Genomic DNA, 13,996 nt, shown 5'->3' on the forward strand with positions numbered 1-13,996 from the left:
TTTCACTCAACATCTTTCTAAAATGTACTTATTTACCCACTTTGGGCTGCACTGGGTCTTTGCTGCTGTGTGGCTTTCTCTAGCTGTGGTGCGCAGGCTTCTCCCTGCCGTGGCCTCTCCTGTTGCAGAAAACAGGCTCTAGCGTGCGAGGGCTCAGTAGTTGTGGCACACGGACTTAGTTGCCTCTCCGTACGTGGGATCACCCTGGACCAGGGGTTGAACCTGTGTCCTCTGCAATGGCAAGCAGATTCTTAACCACTGGACCACCAGGCAAGTCCCAACATTATGTTTTTTAAGCTGCATCCGGTTGACAATGTGGCTGAAATTTGTTTATTTTGGTTGGTAAAGAGCAGGGGTCCCAAACCCTGGCCAGTGGGGGTTAAATCCAACCCACTGCCTTTTTGTATGGAGTTATGAATGTATTTTTCTAATGGTCAGAAAAACATCAAGAGAAGAATACATACTTCACAGTGTGAATATGAAATTATACAAGAAAGTATAATTTTATACTAAGCCCTCTGCATCTGCCGGTTCTGCATCTGCGGATTTAACCAAAACCAGATTGAAAATATTCGGGGGAAAAAAAATTTCCAGAAAGTTCCAAAAAGCAAAACTTGAATTTGCAGTTCTCATGGCAACTATTTATATAGCTTTTACATTGTATTTACAACTACTCACATAGTACTTACATTGTATTGTCTTTTTTTTTTTTTTTTGGCTGCACTGAGTCTTAGTTGTAGCATGTGGCACGTGCAACTCTTAATTGCATGAGTGAGATCTAGTCCCCTGATTGGGAATCAAACCCGGGCCCCCTGCATTGGGAGCACAGAGTCTTGGCCACTGGACCATGGGGGAAATTCCTGTATTAGGTACTATAAGTGATCTACAGATGATTTAAAGTGCAGCTAACCTTCGGACAGCATACATTTGAACTGCTCAGGTACATTTATACACAGGTGTTTTTCAGTAGTAAATACTATAGTAGTAAATACAACAGCTACACTGTTGGTTGACTCTGAGGATGTGGAACCTTGGATACGGAGAGCCGCCTGTAAAGTTACACTTGGATTTTCAACTGTGCATGGATCAGTGCCTCTAACCACGTTGTTCAAGGGTCAGCTGTATATGGGAATCTTGTACCATTTTACAAATCCTATGTCATTATATTATGAAATATAATTTTTGTGGTTGTCATTTAGTCACTAAGCTCTGTCCTACTCTTTGTGACCCCATGGACTATAGCCTGCCAGGCTCCTCTGTTCATGGGATTTCCCAGGCAAGAATACTGGAGTGGGTTGCCCTTTCCCACTCCACAGGATCTTCCCGACCCAGGCATCAAACTCGAGTCTCCTGTATTACATGCAGGCAGATCCTTTACCACTGAGTCACCAGGGAAGCCCCATAAAATATAATACAGACACAGAAAAGTACAGTACGTATTAAATAAATATTGTCCTATATGTCCACCATCCAGCTCAAGAGAGAGAATATCCCAGTGTCCCAAAGCCCTGGTATAGGCTTCCCTGGTGGCTCAGTGGTAAAGAACCGACCCGCCAGTGCAGGAGATTCGGGTTCAATCCCGGGTCAGGGAGATCTCTTGGAGAAGGAAATGGCAACTCACTCCAGTATTCTTGCCTGGAAAACCCCATGGACAGAGGAGCCTGGTGGCCTACAGTCCAGGGGGTCACAAAAGGGTCAGACATGACTAAGCAACTGAACAACAACAGCAAAGCCCCTGCCAGACAAGTACACCCATCACTCTCACAACACCCCGTCTCTTGAGCATCTGTGGATTTCGGTGTCTGTAATGGGTGCGGGAACCCGTCCTCCATGGAGAGTGAGTGATGACTGTGTTCCCATTTCCGTGTCCATAAATAAAGTTTTATTGGAACACAGCCATGCCTATCCATTCATGGCTCATTTATGGCTGCTTTTGCCCCCACAACAGCAGAGCAGAGTAGCTGAGATAGAGACCATATGGCTCACAAAGCGGAAAATATTTACTCCCTGGCCCTTTACAGAACACGTTTGTCAACCCCTGCTGTGGAGCGTCCCACTGAATGAACATACTGCGATCTATTTAGTTATGATTGACGTTCCAGGTGTTCCCGTCTCGGAGTGCTCATGTGTGGTCTCCAGGCACACGTGTGTTCCATGCCTCCAGCGGGTATGTTCCCGTTAAGCCTGCTTCTCTCTACACTTTCCTCCTCCCTGTGTGAACTGCGAGCTTCGCGAGGACAGGACACACGTGGACTTACTTGGCTTCAAATCCTTGGCTCCCAGCACGGAGCCTGGGGCCCAGAGGATGCTCAGGAAATAGTCACAGTAATAGGCAGAATTCAGCTCCCAGCCAGACAACCCCCCACAGAGCGCTGAGCAGGGTGGAGATGTCATGCCACCAGGAGAGGAGTGAGAAAACCCTCCTGACTTGTGACTGAGGGAGTGGGTGCCCGAGAGCCCGGAGACAGGATCTGACCCCCTCCAGCTTCCCTGCTGAGCCCCAGCTTCCTTCCCTACGCAGGCATCTTGCCCGAGGCAATAGGAAGGCACGTCCAGGACACCGATGACCCCAGGGCGGGCACCTGGGACCCCTCAGGGAAGGTCTGTGGGCCTCAACCTTGGGGACAGACTGTCTGGAGAAGGTGGGGGATCTGGCAGGTACCTGTTCCCACGCCCCCCCACCCCTGCCCCAGACCCCAGGGTGGGGGGCCCCTGGAGGCTCTGGGCTCGTCCCTGCTTGCTGCTGACGGGGAGGTTGTGGGATGGTGGGCAGGAGGGAGGCACCAAGTGGGTGCAGTCCAAGCCCCAGGGCAGGCGTGCCCTCCCATAGGGCAGCCCGTCCTCGGACAGTCAGGGGAGGCACTCACTCCAGCGTTGGTCATAGGGTCCAAGGACGCGCGTGTCTGAAGGCAAGTTCATACATGGCCACACACACCAGACTTAAAACATCTGTTGCTGTTCAGTCGCTCAGTCGTGTCTGACTCTTTGCGACCCCGTGGACTGCAGCACGCCAGGCCTCCCTGTCCCTCACCTTCTCGCAGAGATTTAAAACAGGCACACTCTCTAAATCAGAACCTCCCCTTCTCAGACCTGTCCTAAGGAGCTGGGGCCCCAGGAGACAGCCCCTGGTCCTTTGGAGCACAGCTCAGCCTGGCTGCCAGCAGCTGGTTCACTGCTGAGCATCTCGATCTGCCCTGCCCCCTGCCCCTGCCCTGGGCTGCCCTTTCCTCCCACCCCCTGCCCACACCCCACTTCCGAGCCCACACCCCACTTCCGAGCCCACACTGACGACTGCCTGCCCCGGAGCTTTTGCTCCTGCTGGTCCCTTGGCTTGAAAGGTGTCCTCGCACTTGCCCACCTGGTGACTCCAACCTGTTGTTCAAGGTCAAACCCTGGTGCTCTCTCTGGGGTGCCCCTTCGGGTCCCCTCTTTTAACCCCTGACAAGCCCCGCCTTGCTCCCCACAGCGTTCACCCCCGGTTCTGAATGTGCAGGAGCTCAGAAGTGTGGGACAGGACTGAGCTCACTTGAGGCAGGTAGAGGATAGAGGCGGCCCAGGAACAAGTATTCAACTTCTGGGGGTGGGCTGTGTAAGGAAGAGGGCAGGGCGAGGCTGGAGAGGAGGGGTCTGCAGGGTCGGGTCAAGGCTGGAGAGGAGTCACAGCTTAGTCTCAGGGTTGACTGACCTCCAGCGTGGGAAGCATCAGGGGTTGGGGGCTGGGAGGGGTGGGGTAAGGGGGCGGGGTGGGATGGGAGGGGCGTGGGGGCGGGGATGGGGTGGGAGGGGAGGAGCGGTGGGGGCGGGGATGGAGTGGGGTGGGAGGGGCGGGGAGGGGTGGGTGAGATGGGGTGGGTGGGGCTGGTGCAATGGGAGGGGCGCTGGGGGCGGGGCTGGATGGGGTGTGATGGGAGGAGCGCGGATGGGGCGGGAGGGGAGGGGAGGGGCGGGGATGGGGTAGGGATGGGGCGGGAGGGGACGGCCAGGCTGGCAGACTGGCGGATGCGGAAAGGGAGGGAGAGAAGGAAGGAGCGCACTGAGTGATCTTGTGCCCGGAGAGGGTAGGAGCTTTGGGGAGGTGGAGATCTAAAAGAAGTCGGGGTAAAGGTGATCTGGCAAAGGCGTCCCCAGGAAGGAGTTAGTGTGTTGTCCTCCAGAAGCATTTATATATTAAAAGGAGGCTGGCGCTGGTTGGGGGCGGGTACTGAAGCCCACGTAATGAAACCACCGATGCGAGGGTTTCAGGCTGCTGAGGAAGGCTGTTTAGAGCTCTCTAGTATTTCTCTCCTCCTCTCCCTAACAGGAAGTGTGATCATGTCATTTCCCAATTTCGAAGCCTGCAGAGGTTCCCCAGGTTTCTAGGTCAACATTCAACCCCCAATCTCCCCCTGGCCCCTACCCGAACCCTTTCTTTCAACTCCACCAGGGCTCTGGAGCCCCCAGACTCCCTGCCCTGGCTCAAGGCTTGTAGAAGCTTCACCCGAGAGCTTCCTTGTGCTTAAACCCCCTCGCTTGGACTCTCCCCTTTAAACTTGGCTCCTACTCTTCCTTCAAAGTTCAGCTCAGTAAAGAGGTGGGAAAGAAAGATCAAAACGCTCACAGCTGTGATACCTGTCGGGGGAGGACTGCACAGAAGCTCCAAGGCCTCCTTGATCCCTCACTGGCTTCTAGAATGTACACAGGGAGCGTGTTACATGCTTTTATAATGGAAGGGGGTGTCCTGAAGAGTTCTAATTTAAAAGACAAAGTGCCGGCTCCCTGGGTTGCCTCTCCAGGAAGCCCCTACCCGCTGCCCGCTCCGGCCGGGCTGGCTCCTGTCCACTGGGCTTCTGTCACCCCTGAGACTTCCCTTTATCTCACCACTTTCAGTTTTGTCGGGCAGCCCCCTTCCCAGCGGCAGTGGGACTTTGAGGGGCTGCAGACGCCTGGTTGAAGGGGGAGTCCTGGTGGGGTCTCTCCCCTCAACTCCATTTCTCTCCTTTCAGAGACAGGGAGCAGCGCCTACTCCACACGTGGGCTCCCCCACACCTTCACCCCGTCCTGACAGCCTTCTCTGAAGGTAAAACAGGTTGTAAAGGGAGAAACAGTCCCACATTCCCCCAGGCCACACTCTCAAACGAGCCCCCAAGTATGAGCAGCTTGCCTTTCAAAACAAGCCAGAAGGGAAGTGACTGCTGAAAAAATACCAATTAACACCAGTGAAGCTTAGACATTTCTGGACTAAAGACTCGACGGTCTGCCCTTGGCTTGTGTCCCCACGTGGCCGCTGTGCACCCAGGGGCCAGAGTCTAGAGGTCTGAGAACAGGATGCCTGCGGCCGTGGAAACGCCCACCCCCACCCCCAGGCAAGCCACATCCGTGAGCATCTTTGTCATTCGGAGGTGTTGAAAGATGTGACAGCCAGTCTGATGGCAGTGTTCCGGGGGCATGAGCGCTAAAAAGCTCCAGGATACACACGCTCTGTTCAAAGACTGCCTTCCAGCGCCCGCTCCGCGCTTCTCCCTAATCAGCCGCTCCGTCCACGCACCTCGGTGTTTGATGCGCGTGCCCTGAAGGACTCGGCCGTTTTTCGGTGGCGTCCTGGGATTCGTGCTCGGGCGAATGGCCAGAGCCCCGTGATAAAACCAGCAGCCCCACACCTGCAGCCCTTCAGAAGGGCCTGGAAAAAGAGGCCCGGCTCTGAGAGATGCCAGAACTAAATTGGAGGGCAGAGCTCATGCCTAAAAGAAAGACCGTGGGAACGGCTTTCTTCTGTAGCCGGAAAATCAAAGTGTTTTCATTTAAAATCAACCTAAGTTGGAATGGATACCTTTGATCACCACCTCTGGGCTCTCAGAGCCTTGGCTTGGTGCCCTAGAAAGGATGGCGTTGGGGGCAGAGGGGGAAGCTGGGGCCAGGGCCTGGCTCAGGGTTGGTGGGAGAGAGGAACAGAGATTGGGCCAGGGTGGCTGGATCAGGGGCGGTGCTGGGGAGTGTGTCAGATCCTGGGAGTGAGGGGATGTTGCTACTGCCATGGGTGGGGTTGGGCGGGCTCTGGCTGGCCTTGCCACAGGACCAGCTATGCGGGACTAATGGGGCCCACCAGTTTCCATTTCCTTCTCCAGGGGAATCTTCCTGACCCAGGGATCGAACCTGGGTCTCCTGCATTGCAGGCAGATCTTTACCATCTGAGCTATAGGGAAGTCCCATCTGCCTGTTAGATGACCCAAATTTAGGGGAAGGGCCTCTAAATTTTTGTTTCCCTTTAAAAGAGGGCAGTTCTTTCATGTGAAAAGTGTTTTCTCTTTTGCTTACTTTGAGATTTTAAGATGGTTGCCTAGAGTAGTGGTTTAGGGGTTAGGGCTTTGCTGGTGGCTCAGTGGTGAAGAATCCTCCTGGAGGAGGGCATGGCAACCCACTCCAGTAGTCTTGCCTGGAGAATCTCATGGACAGAGGAGCCTGGTGGGCTATAGGCCATGGGGTCGCAAAGAGTCTGACATGGCTGAGCGACTAAGCAGAGCCAGTGCAGGAGACATGGGTCTGATCCCTGGTCCGGGCAGGTCCCACACGCCGAGGAGCAACAGCCCAAGCCCCGCAACTATTGAGCTTGTGCTCTAGAGCCCGGGAGCTGCGGCTACTGAGCCCATGTGCCACAACTACTGAAGCCCGGGTGCCCTAGAGCCTGAGCTCTGCGACAAGAGAAGCCACTGCCGTGAGAAGCCTGCAGGCTGCGACGAAGAGTACCCCTACTCACTGCAACTAGGGAAAAGCCCGAGCACACGAAGACCCAGCACAGCCAAAAATAAATAAATAGATTCATTAAATTAAAATAAGAGAGAGAGAGTTGGGGGGTTAGGGACTTCCCTGGCGGTCCAGTGGCTGAGACTCTGTGCTTTCACTGCAGTGGGGGACAGGTTCCATCCTTGGTTGGAGAACTAAGATCTCACATGTTGCAGTGCGACCAGTTAAAGAGAAAGACAAAAATAAAGAGGGTGGGGTTATTGGCTCAAAGAGACTCAGCTTAAAATCCCATCTCCACCACCAGGCTCCCCTGGTGGCTCAGAATCTGCCTGCCATGCAGGAGAGCCAGGTTCCAACCCTGGGTTGGGAAGATCCACTGGAGAAGGAAATGGCAATCCACTCCAGTATTCTGCCTGGAGAATCCCATGGACTGAGGAGCCTGGAGGGCTATAGTCCATGGGGTTTGCAAAGAGTCAGACACAACTGAGCGACTAACCCTTTCCACCACTATTAAGTAACTGTGCTGATTGGACAAACCTCTCCATTCTCTGAGCCTCAGTTTTCTCCCATGTGAAAGGGAACACGTCCAGAGGAGGTTAGTTCTTATCATCACAGGCTTGACTGCGAAGCCTGAGGGTCTGTGCTGCATAAACAGAACATGTGCACACAGGAGCGGCTCGGGGAGGGGCTGAGCGAGCCCTGCACACCTCGAGGCTGACTGCACAGTCTGTGGAGGAGAAGGGCACAGGAGGGCGTGCTGGGCAGGGGGAACAGTGTGAGCAAAGGCTCGAAAGCCTGGCAAGCTTGGCATGTGTCGGGGAGCGAGCGAGTGAGAACCGAGGGCAGCTGAGTTGGGCTGCACGGGGCCTGGAGGAATGGGCTGGATCCTTCAGGCTAGGGAACCTAAAAAATAAATTCCTTAACAGTGGCCCCAAGTTAAGGGATACATGCTTATAGCGTGACCCTGTCTGAACCCAGCTGTACGAATGTAACAAGCCAGAAGGTCATAAACATTGACCTTACTACAAACGAGATGCTCTCTGTTCTATTTCTTTTTTTTAATTGTGTGTGTTGACCCTGTAAATTGATTTCAGACTCCTTCCTGGGCCTCCCCTGGTTGGTTGTGGGGGGGGGGGGGGCGTTCAGGCAGGGTCAGGCAGAGCAGGAGCAGGATGGCAGGTGGCTCCCTCGGGGGCAGTGCCAGGCTGGCTGGGCAGGGGAGGAGAGGAGGCTGGATGCTGGAGCTGTCAGAGGAGGATGTTGTGCTGGGAGCAGGAGGTCTGGTGGGATGGGCACCCCTCCCACACCCGGTCAAGTTCCTTGATTGCAGACCCGCCCCCACCCCACCCCCAGAGGACTCAGCTTGGAGTCCCTGGGCCAGGGGTGGGAGTGAGGCGCCTCCGACTGCCAACCAGCTCTCAAACTCACAGTTCACGCGCCCACAGATTCAAAAGAAGAACGGGAAAAGGAAGGAATCAGGCGCCAGCGGGTGGTAGATAAAGTCTTTCCCAACCAGGGCAGCAGACTCGCGGGCAGGATGGGGGAAGGGCGGCAGGAGGCTCCTGGCGGGGAGGGCTCTTGGGCACACACTGCTGAGCCCACGGGGCAGCCTCAAGGGCCAAGCCCAGGATCCACGCCCCAGGGTGTCGCCTACCCCCATGTCCAGCCCAGCACAGGACCCGAGGCATCAGAGAGGCTTGGGCAGGAGGCACGGGGCCCTCGGGGGGTCCTGTCATGCCCGGAGACTACCCCGTGCTGCAGTGCCCTGTGCCGAGGGCCTGTCACTTACATGGGCAGAAGAGTCAGGCTGGCATTTGCCCTTCCAGGTTCCCAGCAAGGACTTAGGACTGGTCTGGCTTCCCGCCTCCTGTCACTGGGGAGAGACAGCCCAGCTCTGTGTCAGGCGTGCTGTGTTCTCGGACCCATTTTATTGCATGACAGCCCTGTGAGGTTGGCCTTGCTGTTCTCCTCTTGTTGCAGGGAAGACGCTGAGGTTCAGAGAGGTAAAGTCACTTGCCTAAGTTTGCACAGCTTTTTAAAAAAAGATTTATTTTTATTTGGCTGCGCTGGCACACACGAGATCTTTGATCTTTGTTGCAGTGTGTGGAATCTTTTAGTTACAATGTGCAGGCTCTAGTTCCCTGACCAGGGATCAAACTCGGTCCCCTTGCAAGGGGAGCATGGAATCTTAGCCACTGGACCAGTAGGGGAAGTCCCAAGCTTGCACAGCTTCTAATGGCAGAGCCAGGATCTGAACCGAGGCTGGGTGCCTCCAGAAACTGGTCTTCTCCCAAACACCTCCTGCCCCCTCATTTCTGGTCAGGCCCCTGGCTTTCTAGCAGTCCTTGGAGCTGCTGATAAGCGAGGGAGGAGGAGGTGGTTGTTGTTTAGTTGCTAAGTCCTGTCCGACTCTTTGTGACCCCATGGGCTCTTTTTTCCCATGGGATTTCCCAGGCAAGAATACTGGAGTGGATTGCTAGTCCCTTCTCCAGGGGATCTTCCTGACCCAGGGATCGAACCCACGTCTCCTGCATGGGCAGGTGCGTTGTTTACTGCTGAGCCACCAGGGGAATCTGATAGTGGAGGTACCATCCCTGAAAACACCATCTCCCGCAAAGCAGGAGTGGGCGGACTTCATGGGGGTAGCTTGGGCTGCCCAGTGCAAGCTTCTGTCCTTGCAGTTGTGTGGGGGTGGGGAGAGGAGGACTCGGGGATTTGTCATAAGCAGCCAAACTCTCAAGCGGGGCTGAGCTGGGGTGGTGGCCCTGGGGATCAGGGCCCTCCCAGACACCCCACTGCAACTGTCTCCCAGTCCCTCCCTGGCTGACCCTGCTCCCAGCTGGCTCCCACTTGCCATGGACCTCACCCAGCAAGGGTGCCCCTCCTCCGGCCCTGCACCATCCACACTGACACAGGCTCACAATTCTCCCGTCAGAAAAACTCCCCCTGGAACCGACCTTCAGATTCTCCCTGCGTCTTTTAGATCTGCGCCGGAAAGAGCAGTCGCCTCCAGCTCCTCCTCCCTTCTGCCACCAACCTGTCCCCCCTGCAGAAAACAACGCCAGACTCCTTGAAGCGCTTCCCTCCCGGTGCCTGTCCCAGACTAGGCTGCACTGGGGATGCACAGAATAATCCAAAATCTACTCTGGGATGCTCCTGCAGCCCAGACCTCTTGCGGAGATGCTCCTGGAGATGCGCCAGCCGTTCTGAGCGAGTTCGAGCGCTGCGGTCATTTACAGCCGCAAATGAGTCCTAGTTCTTCGAATCCCAGCCAAGATTCAGAGCCAGTTCCCACTGAACTCATCCCTGGCGCCATCTGGGGTGAGAGTAAGGGGTGAGGGCCCTCTTGGCTCTCTCTCTCTCCTCAAACCCCCTCTCCAGCCTCCCCCACCCCCGCTACAGGGTCCGCCAGCTGGAGGCAGGAGCCTGGAGGAGCTGGAAGAAGCAGAAAAGCCCTGCCCATCAGGTGCTGAGGACATGGGGCCCTGTCTCTGGGCACTTGCAGGGGTGTGGAATGGACGCCCTTGGGCGCTTTTGTGGCCACTCAGGGGCCCCCAGTTGGGCTCTTGCAGCTGTCCCTCCTGCCACTGCCTCAGGAATCCAAGGCCCACCCCTGTCCTCCTCTCGGGGCCCTTTGCCCCTCTTGGCAGCCTGTGAATCTAAGGGAACCCCTAGGCTGGCTCACGTGGCCCCAGCCCGCTTCGTCTGCTGGGAGACACACTCCCTTTGCTGAATTAAAGGCAAAGCGGGAAGCAGCAGCTGACACCAGGCTTGAGACAGAACAGACACCAGCCAGTATGCCATCCCTGCGGCACTCAGCGTCACACCTCAAGCTCAGTGAGGGTCCCCAGGAGCACCCCCCCCCCAACACACACACTGCATCTAGGGTGAGAAGCAGGCCCCCGCAGGGCAGGCTGGGTGCCCTGGCAGCTCTGTCCAAGCCCCGCTTCACCCGTGCTCTCTGGCCCGTGGTTTCCATGTAACCTTGCAGCCTTGCAGCCCCTTGTTAGCCTCCAACTGTGAGAACGTGGGCCCCCTGCCAGCAGCCCCCTCTCTATCATCTGATGTCACTGTGCTTGGCGCCACCCCGGAGCACTCACAGCCCAACACCCGTCACACTTGGCTGGGTCTGACCTCACCTCCTAACCTGGCAGCTGGCTTTTCTTCCTTAGCACGGTCAGACAAACCTGGGTTCAAATCCCAATGCCACTGCTTAGGAACTCTGGGGCTTTGGACCTCTAAGACCCTCTGTTTTCTTTTCATCTGCAACATGGGGTTGCCGTAGTTGCCTCATAGGAATGCCATGATGTTTAGTTGACATAGGGCCTGGGTCACACCCAGCCAGGGGACAGTTTCTGCACGTTTTCTTTCCCCTCTGTCCCCGGGCCCACTCTGGCCTCACTGGATGTGTGTGTTCCTGCTCCCACGCTCTAGGATACCACTACCCCTTCCTGTCCTCCCCAGTCTCAATTAATGGTGTCCTCCCCTGGCTCCCTCTGCTGCCCTGTTAGACTGGGGACGTTGTGAGGGCAGGGAGCTCCTCTGGGCCTTAAAGTACTCTTTTTATTTTTTAATATAAATTCATTTATTTGGGTGCTCTGAGTCTCAGTTGTGACATATAGGATCTTTGAGATTCATGACACTTGCAGGGTCTTTAGTTGCGGCATGCGAACTCCTAGATGTGGCACTTGGGCTCTAGTTTCCTGACCAGGGATCGAACCCGGGGCCCCCTGCATGGGAAGCACAGTGTTAGCCACTGGACCACCAGGGAAGTCCCTAAGTGAAAGGACGAAAGAAAGTGAAGTCGCTCAGTCATGTCTGACTCTTTGTGACCCCCATGGACTGTAGCCTGCCAGGCTCCTCCATCCGTGGGATTTTCCAGGCAAGAGTACTGCAGTGGGTTGCCATTTCCTTAGGTACTCTTAAATGTTTGTTGGAGGTGTAAACAGATGGTAGCTGAAAAGCCGTTGTGGACTCGGAAATCACTCTGAACCTGACTGTGGCTCTGAGCCTGAACTGTGGAATGCTTCAGGTGGCCACCAGTTGGAGCAGCCTGGACCCCAGAGGGGCTGCTTGGAGGCACTGGTCCAGGAGAAGAGGGGGGGAGCTGGGCTGCTATGGTCCAGGCTCTGGGGTACTGACACCCCAGTAAAAAGAAGGGACGCTGGAGGCAGTTAGCTCCATCATCGGGTCAGAACCCAGTTGCCTTCCTCCAACAGCAGGCCTTCCTCCTCTCTGTTCTTGGCCCGCCGTCTCCTGACTGGCCACCCTCACTGGTCCACAGAGACGGCCTCATCCCTCCACATTTTTGGAGACAGATCCACCCCAGATCTGGGGTTTTTTCTGCGGCGGACCTGAGCCAAAGCCATCCCCTTCCACAATCCCATCCCTCTGACCTTAAAATAACGAATCCCAGAAGAATACAGAACAATGGTCATCTATTTTTATAGATTTCCCCAGAATTATAAAGACGGGTTTAATTGCACTAGCATTTTCTAGAAGCATTCCTCAAATGGGGATCATTTTTTACGACACTTGGATGGATGTCTTCCTGCTGGGACAAACAGGAAGGTGGCCCCGACATGATGACCACATGGCCAGCCTCCCCGGCCTGGCATAGCCTCTTGGATACGGGAGAGGAAGAGGTGCTGGGGGAGGGGGCGAGGCCTCGGTGCGGCCACTTTCCTGGTGGCTTTGGTTGGGTTCCGGGCTTCCCTGGTGGTTCAGATGGTAAAGAATCTGCCTGCAATAGGAGAGACTTGGGTTCGATCCCTGAGTCGGGAAGATCCCCTGGAGAAAGGAATGGCTATCCACTCCAGTACTCTTGCCTGGACAATCCCATGGACAGAGGAGCCTGGGGGGCTACAGTCCATGGGGTAGCAAAGAGTCGGACACGACTGAGCGATTATCACTTTCACTTCACTTTTGGTTGGGTTCCAACCTCCCAACCCCCATGAGGAAACACCAGGCTGTCACTGTGCTTGCCGGGCTGCCTCGAAGCTTCATTGCGAGAACCAGACGGGAGGAGATGTGTAAAGGTTGCAAGTGGTTCCTGAGCTGACCTCAGGGGACTAGGGAGGCATTGGCCGGGGGAGGGGGTGGTGGTCTGGGCAGAGGGGACAGCAGAGGGGGCTGCAGAGCGGGGCGGTGGCCTGTGTATGCAGAAAGGACACAGGGCGGGCTTGCTGGGGGGTGGTGGTGAGCACTCTGCATCTCCCCCCTGTCCTTCCCAGCCCAGCTGGGACCCTGGGGGATCACTGACCACCCCTTCCTGCAGCTGCTGCAGCCACACCCTGTCCCTGCTGTGCCTTAAACCTCAGCCCTAACTCAAGGCTCCTTGTTTTATGACAAAACTAAAATATTATTATAGTTAAACAGTCACCACCACCAGCCCAGAGATAAAGTGCAATGTAAAGTCCTCTCCCCTCCCCCTCTCCCGAGGGTCAGTGGGGTCTCCATGCATGAGCATCACGTGTGACAAAGCCCACCCACTGTGACATCCAGACATGCCCGTGATCCCCTGGGACTAGCCTGAGTCCTTCAGGGGAGAGGGTGTCTAGCTTCTTCCCTGAAGCTCCAAATACCAGTGTGGCCCGAGCTTGGAGGAATTATCGGGTGTGGAGGGCCATCGTCCCTGTCCTGGGGTCCCCCAGGGAGCCTGACCTCACTCCCCTGGGGACCTGGCCCAGAGCTGAGCTAGAGACCTGAGAAGAAACCGGCCTGGCCTCTTGCCAGCCTCACACCCCCTACAGGCAGGCAGGGGGGCCCACGCCTCACTTCCGCAACCAAATAAATCCTGCTGCTCGCTCCGAGTGGCTCCAACGAATGATCTTCTCCCGATTAACAACCTGGCCAGCATGTTCTCGGTGGCTTGCTGCCGACCTCAATTTAGCACTGTCTGCTGGCTGGCTGCGGGCGGAGGAAGGTGCGGGGCGGGCGGGGGGACAGCACACTGAAGCTGGGGGGCTTGGGCAGCTGAAGTCCGGGGATGGGGAGGTGGCCGCTGCTGACCCAGCCCAGAATCTGACGGGCACCTCAGGGCCTGCAGGAGGGTGGGATGCCCAGCCAGGCAGACTGCCTTAGGGGAGCTTTCAGACTGTTTTCCTAGGTGCCTCTGATGAAAGGCCCTGGAGAAGGAAATGGCAACCCACTCCAGTCCTCTTGCCTCGAAAATCCCATGGACAGAGGAGCCTGGTAGGGTACAGTCCGTGGGGTCGCAAAGAGTCGGACACGACTGAGCAACTTTCGCTTTCACTTGCTGTATTTTTTAAACACTTGT

At 55.9% G+C, this 13,996-nt stretch overlaps 1 protein-coding gene across 2 annotated transcripts in view; it reads left to right on the forward strand.

The window, feature by feature from the left end:
* NFAM1 (NFAT activating protein with ITAM motif 1) overlaps window positions 1–13,996 on the forward strand; it is a 35,919-nt gene that overhangs the window by 3,978 nt on the left and 17,945 nt on the right. The gene's annotated exons all lie outside the window — the stretch shown is intronic.

The sequence above is a fragment of the Dama dama genome, chromosome 22, assembly GCF_033118175.1.
Source record: "Dama dama isolate Ldn47 chromosome 22, ASM3311817v1, whole genome shotgun sequence".
Taxonomy (NCBI): Eukaryota; Metazoa; Chordata; class Mammalia; order Artiodactyla; family Cervidae; genus Dama; species Dama dama.